The sequence below is a fragment of the Somniosus microcephalus genome, unplaced genomic scaffold (genome assembly GCF_052327205.1).
Source record: "Somniosus microcephalus isolate GS21.2 unplaced genomic scaffold, FLI_Smic_1.0 unresolved_chr3, whole genome shotgun sequence".
NCBI classification, from domain to species: domain Eukaryota; kingdom Metazoa; phylum Chordata; class Chondrichthyes; order Squaliformes; family Somniosidae; genus Somniosus; species Somniosus microcephalus.
Genome location: NW_028225181.1, coordinates 47966066 through 47993104, shown reverse-complemented (window position 1 = coordinate 47993104; position 27039 = coordinate 47966066). Strand labels below are relative to the sequence as shown.

The window sequence follows — 27039 nt, the reverse complement described above, 5'->3', positions numbered from 1 at the left end:
CGAACAGACTGTGGCTGGGGTGGGTAGGGTCTTTGATGATGGTCAGTGACCTCCGTAAACAGCGTTTCTGGTAGATGTTCTCAATGGTCGGTAGCCGGGTGCCGGTAATGCGTTAAGCAGTTTCGACTACCCGCTGCAGGGCTTTCCGGTCATAGTAGCTACAGCTGCCATACCACACTGTGATACAGTTCGTCAGGATGCTCTCTATTGTGCAGCGGTAAAAGTTAGGGAGGATCAGGGGTGACAGGTTACATCCCTTCAGCCTCCTTAGGAAATATAGGCGCTGCTGGGCCTTCTTCACCAGAGAGGAGGTATTGAGGGACCAGGAGAGGTCTTCCGTGATGTGGACTCCGAGGAACTTAAAGCTGTCCACCCTTTCCACCACAGCCCCATGGATGTGGTGGAAAGTGGGGGGGACGAGAATTTTTAAATTGAGGCGTTGCCGGACTGGGAGCCGGCGTAGGTCAGCGAGCACAGGGGTGATGGGCGAACGGGATTTGGTGCGAGTTCGGAGAGTTTTAGGATGAGCTCAAGTTTATGGAGGGTGGAAGTTGGGAGGCCAGCCAGGTGTACATTGGGATAGCCAAGTCTAGAGGTGAGACAGGCATGGATGAGGGTTTCAGCAGCGCATGAGCTGAGGCAAGGGCGGAGACGGGCGATGTTAGGGAGGTGGAAATAGGCGGTCCATGGTCTCAAGCTGGAGTATTGGTGTCCAATTCTGGGCACCACATTTTAGGAATCATAGAATCATGGAATAGGACAGCACAGAAGGAGGCCATTCAGCCCATCGAGTCTCTTTCAAAGGGAAATCCAATTAGCCCCACTCCTCGGCTCTTTCCCCGTATCCCAGCAATTTTTTCTGCTTCACGTATTTATCCAATTCCCTTTTGACGGCTACTGTTGAACCTGTATCCACCACCCTATCCGGCAGTGCATCCCAAATCCTAACCACTCACTGCGTAAAATAGTTACTCCTCGTGCCGCCTCTGGTTGTACAGGGCCTTGGTGAGACCGCCCCTTGAGTATTGTGTGGAGTTTTGGTCGCCTTACCTGAGGAAGGATGTTCTTGCCATGGAGGGAGTGCAGTGAAGATTCATCAGGCTGATACCTGGGATGGCAGGAATGACGTATGAGGAGAGATTGTGTCTGTTACGTCCGTGAATAATTGAGACACGGACAGCAGGAGTGAACAAAGTAAGTCTTTACTGGTGGAAGTCAATAGTGAAACTAAAAACACAGAGGCTCAATAGCGCCTTTTATACAGGGGTGGTCATTGCCGGTACTGCAGTCTGAGACCAGTTATTCTCTTAAAGGTACATGCACAACAGTGTCGATTGGGCTTATACTCACTGGAGTTTAGAAGATTGAGAGGGGATCTCATCGAAACCTATAAAATTCTGTCAGGCCTGGACAGACTAGATGCTGGAAGGGTGTTCCCGATGGTCGGGGAGTCCAGAACCAGGGGTCACAGTCTAAAGATAAGGGGTAGGACATTTGGGACTGAGATGAGGAGGAATTTCTTCACCCAGAGAGTGGTGAACCTGTGGATCTCTCTGCCACAGAGGGCGGTGGAGGCCAGTTCATTAAATATATTCAAGAAAGAGTTGGATATATTTCTTGAGGCTAAAGGGATCAAGGGATATGGGGAGAAGGCAGGGACGGGTACTGAATTCGAATGATCAGCCATGATCTCATTGAATGGCGGAGCAGGCTCGAATGGCCTACTCCTGCTCCTATCTTCTATGTTTCTATGGTTCTTTTGCCAATCACCTTAAATCTGTGCCCTCTGGTTACTGACCCTTCAACCATTGCAATCAGTTTCTCTTTATTTCCTCTATCTAAACCCTTCATGATTTTAAGCACCTCCATCAGATCTCTACTTAGAACATAAGAACATAAAATATAGGAGCAGGAGTCGGCCATTCGGCCCTTCGAGCCTGCTCCGCCATTCAATGAGATCGTGGCTGATCTTCTGCCTCAACTCCATTCAACGGCCCTATCGCCATATCGCTTGATGCCCTTACTAGTCAGAAATCTATTGACTTCTGTTTTGAATATACCCAATGACTGAGCCTCCACAACCCTCTGGGGTAGAGAATTCCAAAGATTCACCACCCTCTGTGTGAAGAAATTTCTTCTCATCTCAGTCCTGAATGGCCGACCCTTTATCCTGAGGCTGTGGCCCCTGGTTCTAGACTCCCCAGCCAAGGGAAACATTCTCCCAGCATCCACCCTATCCATCCCTGTAATGATTTTGTATGCTTCAATGAGATCCCCTCTCATTCTTCTGAATTCAAGAGAATACAGGCCTAGTTTACTCAATCTCTTATACGACAGTCCCACCATCCCAGGAATCAATCTCGTGAATCTTCGTTGCACTTCCTCTATGGCAAGTATATCCTTCCTTAGGTAAGGAGACCAAAATTGTAAACAGTGCTCCAGGTGTGGTCTCACTAAGGCCCTATATAATTGGAGTAAGACTTCTTTACTCCTGTACTCAAATCCTCTTGTAATGAAGGCCAGCATACCATTTGCCTTCCTAATGGCTTGCTGCACCTGCACATTCACTTTCAGTGACTCATGTACAAGGACACCCAGGTCCCTTTGAGCATCTGCATTCCCCAATCTTTCACCATTTAGGAAATACTCTGCCTTTCTGTTTATTCTACCAAAGTGGATAACTGCAGATTTATCCACATTAAAATCCATCTGCCATGTTCTCGCCCACTTACTGAGCCTGTCGAGATCCCCTTGAAGCTTCTTCACATCCTCTTCACAATTGACACTGCCACCTAGCTTTGTGTCATCAGCAAATTTGGAAATGTTACATTTAGTCCCCTCATCCAAATCATCGATATAGATTGTGAATAGCTGTGGCCCTAGCACCGATCCTTGCGGTACCCCACTAGTCACAGCCTGCCATCCTGAAAAAGACCCGTTTATCCCTACTCTTTGTTTTCTGTCTGTTAACCAATTCTCAATCCATGCTAATATATTACCCCCAATTCCATGTGCCCTAATTTTGTTCACCAACCTCTTGCCGAAGGCCTTCTCTGCTCCAAGGAGAACAACCACAGCTTCTCCAGTCTCTCCACTTAACTGTAATCCCTCATCCCTGGAACCATTCTAGTAAATCTTTTCTGCACCCTCTCCAAAGCCTTCACATCCTTCCTAAAGTGCGGTGCCCAGAATTGGACACAATACTCCAGCTGAGGCTGAACAAGTGCTTTATAAAGATTTCCTGGCTTCTGTACTCTACACCTCCATTTATAAAGCCTAGGATCCCATAAGCTTTATAAACTGCTTTCTTAACCTGTCCCGCCACCTTCAAAGATTTTGTTGAGTCTGTGTTTTCCAAATGTAGTTATGCTGAATAACTGGACACAGACAACAGAATACTTAAACAGGTCTTTAGTAATTGAGGGTCAGGGCTGAACTGAAATACAAACTGCTCCACAGGGTTTATATACCAGTGTGGTCACCACCGGTACTACAATATACAGGAGCCATCAGAAAGTAGTCCATCACCTTAAGGTAGTCTCTTAAGGTGGTACAGGTTACATACACTACAATTCCTCCCCTTTTAGCTTAACAGTGTACACCCCAATTTAAACATAACATGGATAACATATATACAACTTTCATACAAAACTGTTCAAAGATTCAGTCTCTGAGGAGGCCTCCTGATCCGGGCCGGATAACGCCTTTCAGGAGTCTCTGGTTCTCGTTGCTGGGGTGACTCATCCATTTGATCTCCTATGGATTGAACATCATCATGTACGTTCGAGTCTGAGGTAGATGCTACAGGCTCAATAACTTCTTCAACTGGTGTCTCTGCCGTAGCCATGGGGTCGACCCTTGTTCTCGATTCCACAAGTTGGTCAGCATGACGTCATGTTACATTCTCACCAACGTCTACCATGTACATCAAGGGTCCTTGTCGGGCACGAATTGTTCCGGATTGCCATTTATCATTCCTATAGTCCCTGGCCAACACTGGTTGTCCTATTTCGAAACTCCGAGTGCCCTTGTTATTTACGTGCTGGAATTGTTTGTTTTCGACTTCCCTACGCACATTGGGTTTTAACAAATCCAACCAGGACCGCAATCTCCTGTTATAGAACATTATGGCAGGGCTTTGATTTGTCACTGCATGCGTGGCGTTTCGATATGCCATCAGGAAATTGTCCACCTTGTGTTGTAGTGGAATATGGTCTTCGCTCATGGCCTTTATAGCCTTTTTGAACGTTTGTACAAATCTCTCGGCCAACCCATTTGTAGCCGGATGATATGGGGCAGATGTATAGTGTTTCACCCCATTCTTCTTCATGAATTTCTGGAATTCTTCTGACACGAACTGTGGTCCGTTGTCTGAACATATTTGTTCCGGCAATCCATTCCTTGCAAATATGGTTCTTAGAACTGCGATCGTCTTTTCCGAGGTAGTGGTCGACATCTTAATCACTTCTGGCCATTTAGAATGTGCGTCTACCGCTATCAAAAACATGGAATCCATGAATGGACCTGCAAAGTCGATATGCACGCGTTGCCATGGGGTTGAAGGCCATTCCCACGGATGCAGCGGTGCAATTGGAGGTGCATTTTGAACTTTTTGGCACCCTGAGCAGCTTTTAGTCAGATCCTCGATTTGTTTGTCGATACCTGGCCACCACACATAAGCCCTAGCAAGGCCTTTCATCTTGACTCCCCCCAGATGACCTTCATGCAGTTCCTTCAGAACTCTCTCCCTTAATTTAGGAGGAATAATCACCCTTGTTCCATACATCAATGTTCCTTGACAGACGGACAGCTGCTCTCGTCTGGCTGAGAATGCCGGTAACAGTGGTTCGCCATGTGCTGGCCATCCCTTCACTGTCAAATCGTAGACCCGAGACAGTGTCGGGTCGTTTCTGGTCTCTCTCTCAATACTCGCATTGGTGACTGGTAAGCATTCGATGATGGTCGAGTGAAATATCTCGACAGGGTCAACTGCCGGTGCCTCTTCCGCTGTAGGTGGTGGCAGGCGTGACAGCCCATCAGCATTACCATGTTGCTTTGTACCTTTGAATTCGATCTCATATTGATGTGCCCCTAGGAAAAGGGACCATCTCTGGAGCCTCTGCGCCGTCATAACCGGAACACCCTTCTTAGGGTTAAAAATGGAAACCAACGGCTGGTGATCTGTCAGCAGCATAAACCTTTGGCCTTGCAGATAATGGTTAAATTTCTTAACTCCCCACACGAGGCTGAGAGCCTCCCTATCTATCTGAGCATAGTTGCGCTCAGCGGAGGTCAATGATCTGGATGCGAACGCGACTGGCCTTTCCAAGCCATTTGGCAACTTATGTGAGAGCACTGCCCCGATACCATATGGAGAAGCATCACAAGCTAAACGAATAGGCAGCGTTGGGTTAAAGTGAGCCAACACTTCCTTAGAGGTGATCAGTGCCTTGCTTTTTTGAAAAGCCCGCTTACAGTCCTCGCTCCACTTCCGTGGTACTCCCATTAGCAAAAGAGTGTTCAGCGGGATGTAACACCGTGGATAAATTAGGAAGAAACTTGTGGTAATAGTTAATCAACCCAAGGAACGACCTCAACTGGGATACATTTTCCGGAGCGGGAGCTTTCACAACAGCTTCGATCTTGTCAGGTGACTTATGAAGCCCCTCCTGGTCAATGACGTGACCGCAGTACGAGATTCACTTCTGAAAGAACTCACATTTCTGGCGATTAACTCTGAGTCCATATTCCTTCAATCTGGTGAGCACCTGCTCCAAATTCGCGAGGTGTTCCTTATCATTATCTCCTGTAATCAGAATGTCGTCCAGGTAGCATTGTGTGCCTGGAATTCCCTGTAATACCTACTCCATGGCCCTTTGCCAAATCGCTGGAGCCGATGCCACTCCAAAAACCAGTCTATTATACCGATATATGCCCTTATGTGTGTTGATCGTGAGATACTGGTGTGACGCTTCATCAACTTCCATCTGTAAGTACGCCTGCGCCAGGTCTATCTTGGTGAAGTGTTTCCCACCAGTCAGCGAAGCGAAGATATCCTCAATCCGCGGAAGCAGATATTGCACCGTGTGAAGAACTGGATTAACAGTGATCTTGAAATCGCCACAGATGCGAACCTTCCCAAGTTCCCCCGGCTTGTTGCTCAACGAACGCTTCATGACGGGAACAATGGGCGTGGCCCATTCGTTCCAGTCCACCTTTGACAGTACTCCTGAACGTTCTAGCCCTTCCAGCTCTGCTTCCACAGCAGGTCGTATCGCATAAGGTACCGGTCTGGCTTTGAAAAATTTTGGGTTTGCATGTTCTTCAACCTTGATGTTTGCCGTAATTCCTTTCAGTGTTCCCAGTCCCTGTTGGAACACCTCCTTAGCATCGTCCAATATTTTGGACAGTCATTTAGGTTTGACGTCATCCTCTTTACAGGAATCTACAGTTAGTGCTTGTAAGGAATGCCAGTCCATATTTATTCTCTGGATCCATTCCCGTCCCAGTAGTGGCGGACCTCCATCAGGTAACACATACAAGTCCATTCCCTGACTTTCTTTACCATTGTAGACCACCTTTACCTTTATCTTTCCGATGGGGTATACTCTTTGCCCTGTGTATGTTTTCAATACAATCTCCGTATCCCTCAGGGGAATGTGTGAGAATAACCTTTTGTAATCTTGCTTATTCATGACCGTCAATGCCGATCCAGTGTCCAATTCCATCTTCACTTGGACTCCTGCTATCCGAAGCATGACCCAGATAGTTTGGTGGTCTGCTGTGTTACCCACATTATGTATTTTTAGACAACCCAGTTCCTTACTGCTGGAGTCTGAATCCGTCTTTTGTTCATCTGAACTGTTCTCTGTCACCTTGTGTACTTTCTTGTACTTCTCCTGCGGCGACTTTTTGTTGCTGGTCTTCTTTCCTGACCGGCATACTTTCGCTATGTGACCAAGTCTGCCACATTTCCTGCATTCTTTATCTTTGAACCAGCACTGGTTCTGATCATGCGTTGTCCTTCCGCAACGATAACACTTTACTGCACCCAATGCCATTTCATTGGTGCTGAATTCTGATGGCCTTTGCTGCATTTCCGCAGTGCCTCGTGCTGCTGCCTCGTGCGATGCTGCAATGCTGAAAGCTTTGTCCAGCGTAAGATCCTTTTCCTCTAGCAGTCGCTTCTGGGTTCCTTCCTTTAGTAGCCCACACACGAACTTATCTCTCAGAGCGTCTGCTAGTCCTGTACCGAACTGACAGTACTTTGATAACTTGCGCAGTTCGATTAAGAATTCAGCGTTGCTTTCCTCTTTAAGCTGAATTCTTTTGTAAAATTTAAACCGTTCCGCTATCAGCAGCGGCGTGGGGTTTAAATGCTCTTGCAGGATAGTAACAATCTCTGCGAAACTCTTTCCTACCGGTTTATCTGGTGTTACAAGGTGCCTTAATAACCCGTACGTCTTCGCACCCATCGAGTTTAATATGGTTAGTGCTTTCTTATCCGCCGGTACCTCGTTCGCTGTACAGTAAACTTCAACGCGTTCCACATAAGTGGCCCAATCTTCTACATCGCTATCAAAAGCAGTGATGTTACCAGTTTTTGGCATCTTGTTGAGTTTCCTTTATTTTATTTATTTTCCAAAATGGCGGCTTCCCACGCTTGGCGGCTTTTCTCGCGCTTGTCTTCTTCCCCCGCCGACTAAAATGGCAATTACCGCGCTGTTGCCGTTCTCGCCTCCCAGCGGTCCTTTATTTCCCCCGACGCTGCTGCTCTTGTTCCCCACCGCTCCCGCGGTCCTCGTGGACATGAACGCTTTTCTGGCTGCTGCGCATCTCTGCCCGATTGCAGTCCGGCCCCTTACACCGGCTGCGGTCGTGTTCTCCGCCCTTTTCTTCAGTTTCCCTCCCCTTCTCCCACTGACAACTCAGCCGACTTTCTCTCCGTGTCGCTAGATCGGGCTTACCCGCCGCTGTCGTAGAAGGGATGATCACTGCCTGTTGCCGATGGTGGACTTCGTGGCCAGCAAATCCAAACCGGGTTCTCGATGCCTCCCGTGCGATGCGGTGCTCAGCAGGATGATGAGGGCGGATGCCCCTTTTCGACGCCGGTTCTGAGGACGAAGCTTCCTTGGATGCAAAACTGCCGCTAGGTACGATCAGACTCGTCGCCACTGTTGAGTCTGTGTTTTCCAAATGTAGTTATGCTGAATAACTGGACACAGACAACAGAATACTTAAACAGGTCTTTACTGTGCACAGTTCTGGTCTCCATATACCTTGGTTAGACCACACTTAGAGCATTGTGCACAGGTCTGGTCTCCATATACCTTGGTTAGACCACACTTGGAGCACTGCGCACAGTTCTGGTCTCCATATACCTTGGTTAGACCACACTTGGAGCACTGTGCACAGTTTTGGTCTCCATAGACCCTGGTTGGACCACACTTGGAGCGCTGCGCACAGTTGTAGTCTCCATACACCTTGGTTAGACTACACTTGGACTATTGTGCCGTGTTCGAGTCTCCATACACCTTGGTTAGATCACACTTGGAGCACTGCGCACATTTCTGGTCTCCATATACATTTGTTAGACCACACTTGGAGCACTGCGCACAGTCCTAGTCTCCGTATACCTTCGTTAAAGCACACTTGGAACACTGTGCAAACTTCTGGTCTCCATATACCTTGGATAGACCACACTTGGAGCACCGTGCACAGTTCTGTTCTCCAAATACTTTGGTCAGACCACACTTGGAGCACTGTGCACAGTTCTGGTCTCCATATATCTTGGTTAGACCACACTTGGAGCACTACGCACATTTCTGGTCTCCATACACCTTGGATAGACCACACTTGGAATATTGTGCAGGGTTGAAGTCAACATAAACCTTGGTTAGACCACACTTGGAGCATTACGCACAGTTCGAGTCTCCATACACCTTGGTTAGATCACACTTGGAGCAATGTGCACAGTTCTAGTCTCCATACACCTTGGTTAGACCACACTTGGAGCACTGCACACAGTTCTAGTCTTCATACACCTTGCCTAGACCACACTTGGAGCACTGTGCACAGTTCTGGCCTCCATATATCTTGGTTAGTCCACACTTGGAGCACTGTGCACAGTTCTAGTCTCCATACACCTTGGTTAGACCACACTTGGAGCACTGTGCACAGTTCTCGTCTACATACACCTTGGTTAGACCACACTTGGAGCACTGCGCACAGTTCGAGTCTCCATATACCTTGGTTAGACCACACTTGGAGCACTGTGCACAGTTCTAGTCTCCATATACCTTGGATAGTCCACACTTGGAATATTGTGCACAGTTCTGGTCTCCATATACCTTGGTTAGACCACACTTGGAGCACTGTGCACAGTTCTAGTCTCCATATACCTTGGATAGTCGACACTTGGAATATTGTGCACAGTTCTGGTCTCCATACACCTTGGTTAGACCACACTTGGAGCACTGTGCACAGTTCTAGTCTCCATATACCTTGGATAGTCCACACTTGGAATATTGTGCACAGTTCTGGTCTCCATACACCTTGATAGACCACACTTGGAGCACTGTGCACAGTTCTAGTCTGCATACACCTTGGACAGACCACACTTGGAATATTGTGCAGTGTTCAAGTCTCCATAAACCTTGCTTAGACCGCACTTGGAGCACTGCGCACAGTTCTCGTCTCCATATACCTTGGATAGTCCACACTTGGAACATTGTGCAGTGTTCAAGTCTCCATATACCTTGGTTAGACCACACTTGGAGCACTGTGCACAGTTCTGGTCTCCATATACCTTGGTTAGACCACACTTGGAGTACTGTTCACAGTTCTAGTCGCTATACACATTGGATAGACCACACTTGGAATATTGTGCAGTGTTCAAGTCTCCATACATCTTGATTAGACCACACTTGGAGCACTGTGCACAGTTCTGGTCTCCATATACCTTGGTTAGATCACACTTGGAGCACTGTGCACAGTTCTGTTCTCCATATACCTTGGTTAGACCACACATGGAGCACTGTGCACAGTTCTCTTCTCCATACACCTTGGTTAGACCACACGTGAAGCACTGTGAACTGTTCTGGTCTCCATATACCTTGGTTAGATCACACTTGGAGCACTGTGCACAGTTCTGGTCTCCATACACCCTGGTTGGCCCAAACTTGGAGCACTGCGCACAGTTGTAGTCTCCATACACATTGCTTAGACTACACTTGGAATATTGTGCCGTGTTCGAGTCTCCATAAATCTTGGTTAGACCACACTTGGAGCACTGTGCACAGTTCTGGTCTCCATATACTTTGGTCAGACCACACTTGGAGCACTGTGCACAGTTCCGGTCTCCATATTCCTTGGTCAGATCACACTTGGAGCACCGTGCACAGTACTGGTCTCTATATACCTTGGTTAGACCACACTTGGAGTACAGTGCACAGTTCTGTTCTCCATATACCTTGGTTAGACCACATTTGGAGCACTGTGCACAGTTCTGGTCTCCATATTTCTTGGTTACACCATACTTGGAGCGCTGTGCACAGTTCTGTTCTCCATATACGTTCGTTAGACCACACTTGGAGCACTGTACACAGTTCTAGTCTCCATACACCTTGGTTAGACCACACTTGGAGCACTGTGCACAGTTCTAGTCTCCATACACCTTGGTTAGACCACACTTGGAGCACTGCGCACAGTTTGAGCACCATATACCTTGGATAGTCCACACTTGGAGCACTGTGCACAGTTCTAGTGTCTATACACCTTGGATAGGCCACACTTGGAATATTGTGCAGTGTTCAAGTCTCCATACACCTTGGATAGACCACACTTGGAGCACTGTGCACAGTTCTAGTCTCCATACACCTTGGATAGACCACACTTGGAATATTGTGCAGTGTTCAAGTCTCCATAAACCTTGGTTAGACCACACTTGGAGCACTGTGCACAGTTCTGCTCTCCATATACCTTGGTTAGACCACACTTGGAGCACTGTGCACAGTTCTAGTCTCCATACACCTTGGATAGACCACACTTGGAATACTGTGCACAGTTCTGGGCTCCATATACCTTGGTTAGACCACACTTGGAGCACTGTGCACAGTTCTGGTCTCCATATACCTTGGTTAGACCACACTTGGAGCACTGCGCACAATTCTGGTCTCCATATACCTTGGTTGGATCACACTTGGAGCACTGTGCACAGTTTTTGTCTCCATACACCCTGGTTGGACCACACTTGGAGCACTGCGCACAGTTGTAGTCTCCATACACCTTGGTTAGATCACACTTGGAGCACTGCGCACATTTCTGGTCTCCATATACGTTCGTTGGACCACACTTGGAGCACTGTGCACAGTTCTGGTCTCCATATACCTTGGTCAGATCACACTTGGTGCACCGTGCACAGTTCTGGTCTTTATATACCTTGGTTAGACCACTCTTGGAGCACTGCGCACAGTTCTGGTCTCCATATACCTTTGTTAGATCACACTTGGAGCACTGTGCACAGTTGTGGTCTCCATATACCCTGGTTGGACCACACTTGGAGCACTGCGCACAGTTGTAGTCTCCATACACCTTGGTTAGACCACACTTGGAATATTGTGCCGTGTTCGAGTCTCCATACACCTTGGTTAGATCACACTTGGAGCACTGCGCACATTTCTGGTCTCCATATATGTTTCTTAGACCACACTTGGAGCGCTGTGCACAGTTCTGGTCTCCATATATTTTGGTTAGACCACACTTGGAGCACTGTGCACAGTTCTGGTCTCCATATACCTTGGTTAGACCACACTTGGAGCACTGTGCACTGTTCTAGTCTCCATACACCTTGGTTAGACCACACTTGGAGCACTGTGCACAGTTCTGGTCTCCATATACCTTGGTTAGAGCACACTTGGAGCACTGTGCACAGTTCTGGTCTCCATATACCTTGGTTAGACCACACGTGGAGCACTGTGCACAGTTCTGGCCTCCATATATCTTGGTTAGTCCACACTTGGAGCACTGTGCACAGTTCTGGTCTCCATACACCTTGGTTAGACCACACTTGGAGCACTGTGCACAGTTCTGGCCTCCATATATCTTGGTTAGTCCTCACTTGCAGCACTGTGCACAGTTTCTGTCTCCATATATCTTGGTTAGACCACACTTGGAGCACTGTGCACAGTTCTGGTCTCCATATATATTGGTTAGACCACACTTGGAGCAATGTGCACAGTTCTGGTCTCCATATTGATGCACTATCAATTACTCATAAAAGACGGAGAGTTAGGAGAGTAACAAAAAGGGTTTTATTAACAAAGAACAGAGCATGCCTCTCGTGGTTGACTGGTTTCCAAGAAGGCAGGGGGCTGCAGAGCAGTCACCTTTATACCTGGGCATGTGGGTGGAGCCAGGGGCGGAGCCAGCTGAGGCATGCATAGATACAACAGTGGGCAACAACAACAACAACGGTGAACAACAATAACAGTGGTTTACCACATTCACCCCTTGTTTAAAATTGAGTCCGGCGGGGTGAAGTGTAATAAAGGTTTGTGTAAGTAAGTCTATCAGGTGGCCTTGTATGCCGTCCTGATCATCATGGTGGTGGCGGTGATGGTGCAGCATCCAACGTTGAATCTGGCGTCTCATTGAGTGGTTGGGTGGTCAATGACGGGTCCTGGGGCTGCGGCATGCCGTCTACAGAGGTTGGGTTGTGGGTAGTGGTGGATGGCAATGGTAGTGTTTCAGGGGCACCCGAAGGTGCGAGGTCTCGTATGGAGACTGTGTCCTCCCGCCCGTCTGGTTACGCCACGTAAGCATACTGGGGGTTGGCGTGGAGGAGGCTCACCCTCTCGACCAGGGGGTCCGTTTTATGGGACCTCACGTGCTTCCGCAGTAGGACGGGTCCTGGAGACGTCAGCCATGTCGGTAGCGAGGTCCCCGATGTGGACTTCCTGGGGAAAGTGAAAATTTTTTCATGGGGGGTGGCATTGGTGGCCGTACAAAGCAGTGACCGAATGGAGTGGAGTGCCGCAGGGAGGACCTCCTGCCAGCGAGAGGTCGGAAGGCCCTTAGATTTTAAGTTTAAGAGGACGGCCTTCCAAACCGTCGCGTTCTCTCTTTCCACCTGGCCGTTCCCCCGGGGGTTGTAGCTAGTGGTTCTGCTTGTAGCAATACCTCTCGTGAGCAGGTACTGATGGAGTTCGTCGCTCATAAAGGATGAGCCCCGGTCGCTATGGATATAGCTAGGGAAGCCGAACAAGGCGAAAAGGTCATTCAGACCTTTAATGACCGTGGTACTGGTCATGTCTGGGCAAGGGATGGCAAACGGGAAATGGGAGTGCTCATCAATTATGTTGAGGAAGTACACGTTGCGGTCAGAGGAGGGGAGGGGCCCTTTAAAATCGACGCTCAGGCGCTCGAAGGGGCGAGTGGCCTTGATCAGGCTTGCTCTGTCTGGCCTATAAAAATGCGGTTTGCACTCGGCACTGATTTGGCAGTTCCTGGTCACAGTCCTGACCTCCTCGATGGAGTAGGGCAGGTTACGGGATTTGATGAAATGGAAGAACCTGGTGACCCCCGGGTGGCAGAGGTCATTGTGGAGGGTCTGCAGTCTATCAACCTGCGCGTTGGCGCATGTACCACGTGATAGGGCATCTGGGGGCTCATTGAGTTTCCCGGGCCGGTACAAGATAGGGCAGCACGGTGGCATAGTGGTTAGCACTGTTGCCTCACAGCGCCAGGGACCCGGGTTCGAATCCAGCCTCGGGTGACTGTCTGTGTGGAGTTTGCACATTCTCCCCGTGTTTGCGTGGGTTTCCTCCGAGTGCTCCGGTTTCCTCCCACAGTCCAAAGATGTGCGGGTTAGGTTGATTGGCTATGATAAATTGACCCTTAGTGTTAGGGGGATTAAATACGTGGGGTTATGGGGATAGGGTGGGATATGTGTTGGTGTAGGGGTTACGAGGATCGGGTGGGATATGTGTCGGTGCAGGCTCGATGGGCCGAAATGGCCTCTATCTGCACTGTGGGGTTTCTGTGATTTCTGTGAAGATATCGTAATTGTAGGTGGAGAGTTCAATTCTCCACCTCAAGATCTTGTCATTCTTGATTTTGCCCCTCTGCTTATTGTTAAACATAAAAGCTACTGAACGCTGGTCAGTGAGTAGGGTAAATCGTTTTCCGGCCAGGTAATGCCTCCAATGTCGCACCGCTTCCACAATGGCCTGGGCCTCCTTTTCGACAGAGGAGTATCGAATCTCAGGGCCCTGGAGGGTCCTTGAGAAAAAGGCCACGGGTCTCCCCGCCTGGTTAAGGGTTGCAGCTAGGGCGAAGTCGGATGCGTCGCTCTCCACTTGGAAAGGGATGGACTCATCCACTGCGTGCATTGTGGCCTTCGCAATATCTCTTTTTATGAGAGTGAAGGCTGCACATGCCTCTGCTGTCAGGGGGAAGGAGGTGGACTTGATGAGGGGTCTGGCTTTGTCCGCATAGTTGGGCACCCACTGAGCATAGTAAGAGAAAAACCCTAGGCATCTCTTCAGTGCTTTTTGGCAGTGGGGGAGGGGGAGCTCCATAAGGGGGCGCATTCTGTCGGGGTCGGGGCCGATGACTCCGTTCTCCACTACGCAGCCAAGAATGGCGAGGCGCGTGGTGCGAAACATACATTTGTCCTTGTTGTATGTTAGATTCAGCCGCTGGGCCGTACGGAGGAATTTCTCTAGGTTAACGTCATGGTCCTGCTGGTCGTGGCCGCAGATGGTGACGTTGTCTACATAGGGGAAGGTGGCCTACAGTGCGTTCTGGTCAACCATTCGATCCATCTCCCTTTGGAAGACCGAAACCCCATTGGTGACGCCGAAGGGGACTCGGAGGAAGTGGTAGAGATGACCGTCAGCTTCAAAAGCTGTGTACTGGTGGTCCTCAGCCCTGATGGGGAGCTGGTGGTATGCCGACTTCAGATCAATCGTCGAGAACACCCGGTATTGTGTTATCTGATTGACTATGTCAGATATGCGGGGGAGTGGGTATGCATCTAACTGGGTGTAGCGATTGATCGTCTGGCTGTAGTCAATAACTAGGCGCTGTTTTTCGCCAGTCTTCACTACCACCACTTGTGCTCGCCATGGGCTAGTGCTACCCTCAATAATCCCTTCCTTCAGGAGTGTTGCTACTTTGGATTTAATGAAGCTCCTATCCCCGGCACTGTACCGTCTGCTTTTGGTAGCGATGGGCTTACAGTCGCGGGTGAGGTTAGCGAACAAAGGGGGGGGGAGACTTTAAGCGTGGAGAGGCTGCAAATGGTGCGCGGCGGGCGATTTAAAAGCTGCTGGCTGCAGACTGTGAGTGTGGGGAGGGGTCCGCCGTACGCTAATGTGACACTTTTAAGGTGGCACTGAAAATCCAACCCCAGTAGAACGGCAGCGCAGAGATGGGGCAGGACAAGAAGTTTAAAATTTTTGTATTCTGTGCCCCTTACTGAAAGGGTCACTACACAGTAGCCACCGACGTCTGCTGAATGGGATTTGGAAGCCATAGAGATCCGATGGCGCGTCGGCAGGACCGGGAGAGAGTAACTGCGCACCGTGTCGGGGTGGATAATGCTCTCCGTGCTCCCGCTGTCGAAAAGGCAGGTAGTGGCGCGGCCGTTTACCGTAATGTCCATCATGGACCTGGACAGTTGGTGAGGGAGAGATTGGTCCAGCGTCACGGAGGCCAGCGTATGGTCGAGCGAGTCGCTGTGGTCGTCAGACGAGGCGGTGGTTGAGTCCGGGTCACCCGCGATTGGAGTTGGAGGCGTCCAAGATGGCGGACAAAATGGCTGCGCCCATGATCCCGATCCCCACGCGGCTGGAGGTGTCCAAGATGGCGGACAAGATGGCTGCCCCCACGGTTCACACGCGGCACTGCTGGCGTTAGCGGTTTTACCTTTGCAGGCGCTGACGTAGTGTCCTTTCTTCCCGCAGCCAGAGCAGGTAGCGTTTTTCGCCGGGCAGCGTGCTCTGGGGTGTTTTGCCTGGCCACAAAAGTAACATTTCGGGCCCTTGGACATCGCTGCAGCAGTTGGTGCCGGGGGTGGCGGTCCCATGACCCAAGGTTGCGGCATCCACGGTGCGGAGCGGTTAGGGGAGAAGGCGTTCATATTCCGGTGGGCCGCGTCTAGCGAGAGCACGAGGGACACTGCCTTCTTCAGGTCAATTTCGCCCTTCTCCAACAGTCTCTGCTGGGAGTAGTCGGATTTGAGGCCCACAACGAAAGCATCTCGGATAAGTCCCTCCGCGTGTGTCGCGGCTGATACCTCTTTACAATCGCAGGCTCGGCCGAGTATCTGTAGTGCCCGTAGGAATGCCTCCACCGATTCCCCGGACTGCTGTTTGCGGGATCTCAGGAGGTGTCTGGCATAAACCGTATTTACCGGGCGTGTGTATTGTCCTTTTAGCAGATCGATAGCCGCCGCGTAGGTAGTCGCGTCCTGGATGAGCGTGTAGACTTGGTGGCCCACCTTGGAGGCCAGGATTTTTAGTTTGTTTCCATCTAGTGTCACGGCTGAGGCTTCCAGGTAAGCTTCGAAGCAACGCAGCCATTGTGCGAACTTGGTAGATGAACCCGCCTCTTGAGGGTCTAGGTCCAGGCATGTTGGTCTGAGGGCATGCAGCAGCGCCTGCTGCTCAGCGTTTGCTGCCATCATTTGCTGCAGCGCCTGCTGCTCAGCGTTTGGTGCTGACATTTTGTTTTTGTTAATAAAATTGAGGCGCTATCAATTACTCATAAAAGACGGAGAGTTAGGAGAGTAACAAAAAGGCTTTTATTAACAAAGAACAGAGCATGCCTCTCGTGGTTGACTGGTTTCCAAGAAGGCAGGGGGCTGCAGAGCAGTCACCTTTATACCTGGGCATGTGGGTGGAGCCAGGGGCGGAGCCAGCTGAGGCATGCATAGATACAACAGTGGGCAACAACAACAACAACGGTGAACAAAAATAACAGTGGTTTACCACACATATATCTTGGTTAGACCACACTTGGAGCACTGTGCACAGTTCCTGTCTCCATATACCTTGGTTGGACCGCGGTTGGAGCACTGTGCTCAGTTCTGGTCTCTATATACCTTGGTTAGACCACACTTGGTGCACCGTGCACAGTTGTGGTCTCCATATACCTTGGTTAGACCACACTTGCAGCACTGCGCACAGTACTGGTCTCCATATACTTTTGTTAGACCACACTTGGATCACTGCGTACAGCTCTGGTCTCCATATACTTTGGTTAGACCACACTTGGAGCACTGTGCACAGTTGTGCTCTCCATATACTTTGGTTAGACCACACTTGGAGCACTGTGCCCAGTTCTCGTCTCCATATACCTTGGTTAGACCACACGTGGAGCACTGTGCACAGTTCTGGTCTCCATAAACCTTGGTTAGATCACACTTGGAGCACTGTGCACAGTTCTGGTCTCCATATACCTTGGATAGACCACACTTGGAGCACTGTGTACAGCTCTGGTCTCCATATACTTTGGTTAGACCACACTTGGAGCACTGTGCACAGTTCTGTTCTCCGTATACCTTGGTTAGACCACACATGGAGCACTGTGCACTGTTCTGGTCTCCATATACCTTGGTTAGACCACACTTGGAGCACTGTGCACAGTTCTGGTCTCTATATACCTTGGTTAGACCACACTTGGAGCACTATGTACAGTTCTGGTCTCCATATACCTTGGTTAGACCACACTTGGAGCACTGTGCACAGTTCTGGTCTCCATATACCTCGGTTATACCACACTTGGAGCACTGCGCACAGTTCAGGTCTCCATATACATTGGTTAGACCACACTTGGAATATTGTGCCATGTTGGAGTCTCCATACACCTTCGTTAGATCACACTTGGAGCACTGCGCACATTTCTCGTCTCCATGTACCCTGGATAGACCACACTTGTAGCACTGTGCATTGTTCTGGCCTCCATATACCTTGGTTAGACCACACTTGCAGCACTGCACACACTTGTAGTCTCCATATACCTTGGATAGACCACACTTGGAGCACTGTGCACAGTTCTGGTCTCCATATACTTTGGTTAGACCACACTTGGAGCACTGTCCACAGTTCTGTTCTCCATATACCTTAGTTAGACCACACTTGGAGCACTGTGCACAGTTCTGGTCTCCATATACCTTGGTTAGACTGCACTTGGAGCATTGTGCACAGTTCTGGTCTCTATATACCTTGGTTAGATCACACTTGGAGCACTGTGCACAGTTCTGGTCTCTATATACCTTGGTTAGATCACACTTGGAGCACTGTGCACATTTCTGGTCTCCATATACTCTGGTTAGACCACACTTGGAGCACCGTGCACAGTTCTAGTCTCCATACACCTTTGTTAGATCACACTTGGAGCACTGTGCACAGTTCTGGTCTCCATATACTTTGGCTAGACCACACTTGGAGCACTGCACACAGTTCTGTTCTCCATACACCTTGGTTAGACCACACTTGGAGCACCGTGCACAGTTCTAGTCTCCATTTACCTTGGTTAGACCACACTTGGAGCACTGCGCAAAGTTCTGGTCTCCATATACTTTGGTTAGACCACACTTGGAGCACTGCGCACAGTTCTGTTCTCCATATACCTTGGTTAGATGACACTTGGAGCACTGCGCACAGTTCTGTTCTGTATATACCTTGGTTAGATCACACTTGGAGCACTGTGCACAGTTCTGGTCTCCATATACTTTGGTTTTGTTGTGTATGTACCTTTAAGAGAGAATTGATTTTATACTGTAGTACCGGCAGTGATCACACCTGTATATAAAGCCATAGCATGCTTCTGTACTTTCAGTTTAAGCTTACCCTCTGTTCAGTAAATACCTGTTATTATTGTTCTCCTGCAGTCCGTGTATTATTGAGACTCGGACACTACACTGGTGATGAGCAGGTTCGAACTCACCTGCAGTACTGCATCACCTCACGGGGATCTTTCCCTGAAAAGAAGCTTCTTGGAGGTCGAAGTCAGAGCAACGGGCGTCGACCGCGGGCAACCGCCCAGGGATCCATCGGAGTTCGGAGAATTGCAGGGGAGGCTGTGGAGAGCTGGGCTTGGCTCCCCAGTCGAGGTGTTCTGGCAAATCGTGCTGGTAGCAGGTAGTGCGCTGACCCTTCCGGACTGTGGCGGCCTCGAGCTCGATCGAGCGGCTCTGCAAAGGGGCCATGCAGCATCGTGGGGAGGAAAAGAGAGAGAGAGAGGGTGGAGCGCACAGGGCCCGGTCGGTGCTCAAGAACCGGGCAGCGTAGAGAAAATAAAACGAGGGGAAGGAAAAGCGAGACACACCGAAGCCGCGGGTCGCCGCCATTACCCTGTAGAACGCTAGGAGCAGTGTGGCAGCAAGGGGAAGAAGGAAAAGCACGGGTGGCGCCATTTTATTCCATTGGGGAAGAAGGAAAAGCGCGGGAGGCGCCATTTTAATCAATTGGGGAAGAAGAAAATGCGCGGGAGACACCATTTTAAACCACCCAAGATGCCGAAGAGTGGCAGTATCACTGCTTTCGACAATGAGGTAGAAGACTGGACCACATATGTGGAAAGAATTGAAGTGTACTGCAAGGCACATGAGGTGGCTGATGGAAAGAAGGCGTCGGTATTATTAAATTTGATGGGTGCGAGAACGTACGGCCTATTGCGGAATTTAATTACCCCAGCTAAACCAATGGAGAAAAGTTTTGAAGAGATTATTAATATCTTACAGGAACACCTAAACCCTACACCGCTGCTGATAGCAGAAAGATTCAAGTTCCATAAAAGAAACCAGCACAAAGATGAGAGCAATGCTGACTATCTTACGGAACTATGCAAGTTATCGAAGCACTGCCAGTTCGGAGCAGGACTGGCAGACACCTTAAGAGATAAGTTTGTCTGCGGGCTCCAGAGTGAAGGAACCCAGAAACGACTACTTTCAGAAAAGGACCTGATGCTAGAACAGGCTTTCAGCGTGGCAGTATCCTACGAAGCAGCAGCACGGTGAGCTGCGGAAATACAACAGAAACCATAAGAATACAGCGCTAACGAAATGGCATATGGAGCAGAAAAGTGCTATCGCTGCGGCAGAACAACCCATGATCAGAAGGACTGCTGGCTTAAGGACAAAGTATGCAGGCAATGTGGGAAAATGGGACACATAGCAAGAGTCTGCAGGTCGGGAAAGAAAACCAACACTAAATGAACTACTAAGGAAAAGTACAAGAAAGTAAAAAAAATGACAGACAGTAGTTCAGATGATCAGGAGAATGATAATGACTCTGGGAACAGGAGACTAAGTTGTCTAAAGTTACACAACGTGATCGCAAAGGAGGATCACCGAACCATTTGGGTCACCCTCATGATAGCAGGGTCCCAAGTAAAGATGGAATTGGACACAGGATCAGCCCTAACTGTCATGAATCGATGAGACTATGAGCGGCTATTCTCACACATACCCTTGAAGGACACGTCCATTGTATTGAAGACATACACGGGGCAAAAAGTCTACCCCAGAGGAAAAGTAAGGGTGCCAGTTAAATACAACGGCAAGGAAACACAGAAACTGTATCTATATATACTACAAGATGGAGGACCACCATTATTGGGACGTGAATGGATCCGAAAAATACAATTGGATTGGCATTCCATTCAGGCGCTAACTGTGACTGACAAAAAGGATGACGACGTCACACCTGGACGACTGTCAAAAATTCTAACTGACGTGAAAGAGGTGTCCCAACAAGGACTTGGGACTCTAAAAAGAGGAACGGCAACGATAAAAATCGAAGATAACGCAAACCCAAAATTTTTTAAGGCCAGACCGGTACCGTACGCGATCCACCCAGCCGTTGAAGCAGAGCTGGAGAGTCTGGAGCATTCGGGTGTGCTGTCCAAGGTGGACTGGAGCGAGTGGGCCACACCCATCGTTCCTGTAATGAAGAAATCATTGAGCAGCACGCCTGGGGAGCCGAAGAAGGTTCGCATCGGTGGGGACTTCAAGGTGACTGTGAACCCAGTCCTGCACACAGTACAATATCCACTGCCACGGAGAGAAGATATTTTCGCCTCATTATCTGGAGGGAAACGCTTTACGAAGATTGATCTGGCCCAAGCGTATCTACAAAGGGAGGTGGAAGAAGCATCTAGGAAATACCTCACGATAAACACTCACAAAGGTCTTTACCAGTACAACCAACTGGTATTCAGGGTAGCATCAGCCCCGGCTATTTGGCAGAGGGCGATGGAACAAGTCCTGCAAGGGATCCCGGGGACCCAGTGTTATTTGGACGACATCCTGGTTACGGGCGAAAATGACAGTGAACACCTTGCCGACCTGGAGCAGGTGCTCACTAGATTACAAGAATATGGGCTACGAGCCAACCGCCCCAAATGCGAGTTCTTCAGGAGACAAATCTTGTATTGTGGCCACATGATTGATGAGGAAGGGTTGCATAAGTCCCCAGACAAGATTGAGGCAGTAGTCAAGGCTCCAGCACCGGAAAATGTGTCGCAACTGAGGTCGTTCCTCGGGTTGGTGAACTACTACCATAAGTTCTTGCCGAATTTATCTACAATTCTGCACCCACTGAACGCCCTGCTGCAAACTGGAGTAACATGGAAATGGAGTGATGAGTGTAAGCGTGCCTTTCAGAAATGTAAATGCCTAATCACTTCAAAAGAAGTATTGGCCCACTACAATCCAACACTACCGATTCGGTTGGCATGTGATGCGTCTCCCTACAGCATTGGAGCGGTGCTGTCACACAAATTCCTTGACGGTTCAGAGAGGCCAATAGCCTTTGCGTCGCGCTCGTTAACCTCAGCCGAGCGTAACTACGCCCAGATTGACAGGGAGGCCCTCAGCCTGGTGTGGGGGGTGAAGAAGTTCAATCACTATCTGCACGGGCAGAAATTCACCCTACTGACTGATCATCAGCCTCTGGTCTCCATTTTTAACCCAAAGAAGGGCGTTCCGGTGATGACGGCGCAACGGCTGCAAAGATGGTCACTTTTTCTAGGGGCACATCAATACGACATAGAGTACAAGGGTACGAAACAGCATGGAAACGCTGATGGGCTGTCGCGCCTACCGTTGCCTACGGTGGAGGAAGCACTTGCAGTGGACCCTGTGGAGATATTCCATTCAACCATAGTCGAATGTCTACCTGTTACAAACTCAAGTATAGAGAAGGAAACCCGAAATGACCCGACACTCTCTCGGGTCTATGATTTGACGGTGAAGGGATGGCCAGCACATGGCGACTCACTGTTGCCAGCATTCTCGCCAAGGAGAGAACAGCTGTCAGTGTGCCAGGGGACCTTGATGTGTGGATCCCGAGTGGTAATTCCATCCAAGTTGAGAGATAGAGTGCTCAATGAGCTTCATGAGGGTCATCTGGGAGGGGTAAAAATGAAGAGCCTAGCCAGGGCGTTTGTGTGGTGGCCAGGAATCGATAAAGAAATCGAGGATATGACCAAGAGATGCACAGGATGCCAGAAGGTCCAAAACGCTCCACCACAGGCCCCGCTACACCCATGGGAGTGGCCCTCATCTCCATGGCAACGGGTACACATTGATTTTGCTGGTCCATTTATGGACTCAATGTTTTTAATCGCCGTGGATGCCCATTTGAAATGGCCAGAGGTCATCAAAATGTCCTCCACCACCACGGAGAAAACTATTGCAGTCCTACGGACCATCTTCGCAAGGAATGGCTTGCCAGAACAGATTTGCTCCGACAATGGACCACAGTTTGTGTCCGAGGATTTCCGGAGGTTCCTGAGGAATAATGGGGTGAAACATTACACATCTGCCCCATATCATCCAGCCACAAATGGATTGGCTGAGAGGTTTGTTCAGACCTTTAAAAAGGCAATAAAGACGATGTATAACGACGACATACCACTACAACACAAGATGGATAATTTCTTGTTTGCTTACCGGAATGCGACACATGCAGTCACCAACCAAGCTCCAGCCATAATGTCCTTCAACCGAAGGCTAAGGTGTCGCCTGGATTTGCTCAAACCAAACATAAGACGAGATGTTGAGGATAAGCAATTCCAGCACATCAATGAGAAGCCAACCAGGAGCTTCAAGATAGGGCAGCCAGTCTTGGCCCGCGACTACCGAACAGAAAAATGGCAGCCAGGAACGATATGCACACAGCAGGGACTACTAATGTACACAGTGGACGTTGGAGAGAGCATCGTGAGATGCCATGCTGACCAGATTCTAGAGTCACAGGAACAAGCCAAACCCATACCACGAGCATGTGCACCTGGTAATGAAGCCGAAGTACCGATTGCGTCTACCTCAGAATCAGTGGTATTGGAAGCTGACGAACCAACCAATGACAATGAGCCAGAATCGACTCTGCCGCAAGAACAGGATACTCGAGAAAGGCGCTATCCAGTCAGGATCAGGAAGCCTCCTCAAAGACTGAACTTATAAATGATTATTTCAGTTGATGTATATAGTACAGAGAAAATTGTAATTGTAATTAGTTATTATTTAATTGTTAAATGAATGTTATGTACTGTTTATCTAAAAGGGGAGGAATTGTTGTGTATGTACCTTTAAGAAAGAACTGATTTTACACTGTGGTACCGGCAGTGACCACACCTGTATATAAACCCATAGCAGGCTTCTGTACTTTCAGTTTAAGCTTACCCTCTGTTCAGTAAATACCTGTTATTATTGTATTCCTGCAGTCCGTGTATTATTGAGACTCGGACACTACAGGTTTGACCACACTTGGAGTACTGTGCACAGTTCTGGTCTCCATATACCTCGGTTAGACCACACTTGGAGCACTGTGCACAGTTCTAGTCTCCATATACCTTGGTTAGATCACGCTTGGAGCACTGTGCACAGTTCTGGTCTCTATATACCTTGGTTAGACCACACTTGGAGCACCGTGCACAGTTGTGGTCTCCATATACCTTGGTTAGACCACACTTGGAGCACTGCACACAGTACTGGTCTCCATATACTTTGGTTAGACCACACTTGGAGCACTGCGTACAGCTCTGGTCTCTATATACCTTGGTTAGACCACACTTGGAGCACTGCGTACAGCTCTGGTCTCTATATACCTTGGTTAGACCACACTTGGAGCACTGCGTACAGCTCTGGTCTCCATATACTTTGGTTAGACCACACTTGGAGCACTGTGCACAGTTCTGGTCTCTATATACCTTGGTTAGACTACACTTGGAGCACTGCGCACAGTTGTGCTCTCCATATACCTTGGTTAGATCACACTTGGAGCACTGTGCACAGTTCTGTTCTCCATATACCTTGGTTGGACTACACTTGGAGCACTGCGCACAGTTCTGGTCTCCATATACCTTGGTTAGACCACACTTGGAGCACCGTGCACAGTTGTGGTCTCCATATACCTTGGTTAGACCACACTTGGAGCACTGCGCACAGTTCTGGTCTCCATATACCTTGGTTAGACCACACTTGGAGCACCGTGCACAGTTGTGGTCTCCATATACCTTGGTTAGACCACACTTGGAGCACTGCGCACAGTACTGGTCTCCATATACTTTGGTTAGACCACACTTGGAATATTGTGCCCTGTTTGAGTCTCCATACACCTTCGTTAGATTACACTTGGAGCACTGCGCACAGTTCTGCTCTCCATATACCTTCGATAGACCACGCTTGGAATATTGTGCACTTTTCTAGTCCCCGCATTTTAAAAAGGATACAGAGGCACTGGCAGAGGTGCAAAAAAGATTTACAGGAATGTTACCACAACTGAGAGGTTATAACTATCAGGAAGGACTGAACAGGCTGGGGCTCTTTACTCCAGAAAAGTGAAGGCTGAGAACTGATCTTTAAAATGATCAAATTGTTTCGATAGGGTAGATGTGGAGAAGATGTTTCCACTTGTGGGGGAGACCAGAACTAGGGGCCATAAATATAAGATAGTCACTAATAAATCCAACAGCGAATTCAGGGGAACCTTCCTTTCCCAGCGAGTGGTGAGAATGTGGAACTTGCTACCACAGGGAGCTTTTTTAAAATTTGTTCATGGGATGTGCGCATCGCTGACAAAGCCAGCATTTATTGCCCATCCCTAATTGCCCTCGAGTGACTTGCTAGGCCATTTCAGAGGGCAGTTCAGAGTCAACCACATTGCTGTGGGTCTGGAGTCTGGAGTCACATATAGGCCAGACCGGGCAAGGATGGTAGATTTCCTTCCCTCAAGGACCAGATGGGTTATTACAACATTCCGGTCACCATTACTGATACCAGCTTTTTAATTCCAGATTTATTCAATTAACTGAATTTAAATTCCCCAGACTTCCGTGGTGGCATTTGAACTCTGAGGGCTCGATTTTCCAAGCCCCGTGGAGGCGGGTTTGGAGGCGGGAGTGGGGGGAAAATTGCAGAATCGGGGGGCAGGAACCCATCCCGCCCCCAACCCGCCTCCGTGCCATTGCCCCAGGAGCCGCCTCCACGAGGTGGGAAGGGGATTAATGCCAATTAACTGCCTGTTAACAGGTAGTTAACAGGCAGTTTTTAGCCTAATCCCTATTTTTAGCCCTGAAGTGTTGGCTGTCCGACGGCTCCGAACCACGCCAAGTTAGCGAGGTGGACCGTCGGTCTGCAGGGGTTGGAGGGGTCGAGATGTCCGTTGTGCAGGTGAGTGATAGGTGCATGTGTGCAGAGGTAAGTGTGTGAGGTAAGTGTAAAGTGTTTTAATAAGTTTTACTTACCTTTACTTTCTCCTGCAGGCTTCCTCCCTTCAGTTCTCGGGAGTCCCTCAGCTCACCGGCACAGAAAGCAGAATGGCCGCGAGCTGCCAAAAGCTGCAGCATTCTGCTTTCTGGTCTGGAGAAATCTCTAACTGAGTCTGAGTAGAAGGACTCAAGTTAGAAGACAGAGGGCTGGATTTTCATTGAGGAAGCGGGTAGGAGGCGGGCCTACAACTTTCGGGGTTGTAGTCCTGCCTCCATCGAGTTCTAGCCAACCCACGTGATTTAGACTTGATTGACATGGTTGAGCCCGCCCAGCGGGCTCAGCAGGCCAATTAAGGGCCACCCAGCAACAGGTGACGTCACAGATTGACATTTCATCTGTCAAGAGCTTTTGACAGATGAAATATCAGCGTTTCACAGCTGTTTGAAGCTGTCAAACACTGACAATCTGTACTCCAGGTTAATTCCTTCCGCTCAGGCTGATTTAGAGATCTCCCCGGAACAGAAACAGAGGCTGCAGATTTTGACAGATCGCGGCCATTCTACTTTCTGTGCCGGTGAGATGAGGGACTCCCGAGACCTGAAGGAAGGAAGGCTGTAAAGGTAAGTAAAGGTTAGTAGAACTTCTTTAAACACTTTACACAGACCAAACACACTTACCTCTGCACACATGCACCCATCACTCACCTGAACACCGGACATCTCAGCCCCTCCAAGCCCTTCATCCCGACGGCCCGCCTCGCTAACTTAACTGTTAACAGGCAGTTAATTGGCACCATTCCCCTTCCCACCTCGGGGAGGCGGCTCACAGCACAGGTCAGGTACCCGCCTCTTTTGAAACTGGCATGGAGGCGGGTTGGGGGCGGGATGGGTTCGTGCCCCCCGATTTTGGGATTTTAGCCCCCCCACACGCCTCCAATCCCGCCTCCACGGCCCAATGAAAATCCTGCCCAGATTGTCAGTGTTTGACAGCTTCACAGAGCTGTCAAACGTTGATTTTTCATCTGTCACAAGCTCTTGACAGATGAAAGGTCAATCGCTGACGTCACCTGTAACCAGGTGTCCCTTCATTGGCCTGCTGAGCCCGCTGGGCGGGTTTAACAAGGTCAATCAAGGGAAAAGAGCGTGGGTTGGCCTCAAGTCGATGGAGGCGGGACTACAACCCAAAAAGTGGGAGTCCCGCCTGCATCACATCCCCATTGACAAAATCCAGCCCTTAGTCTCTGGACTACTAGTCCAGTAACATAACCACTCATAGAAACTTCACAGAAATTTATGGTGTAGTGTATGTACCTTTAA

The 27039-nt window shown here is 49.2% G+C and overlaps 1 protein-coding gene across 1 annotated transcript in view; it reads left to right on the top strand.

The window, feature by feature from the left end:
* The window catches only part of LOC147091409 (uncharacterized), a 120701-nt gene that overhangs the window by 77335 nt on the left and 16327 nt on the right, over positions 1–27039 (top strand). The window lies entirely within an intron of this gene.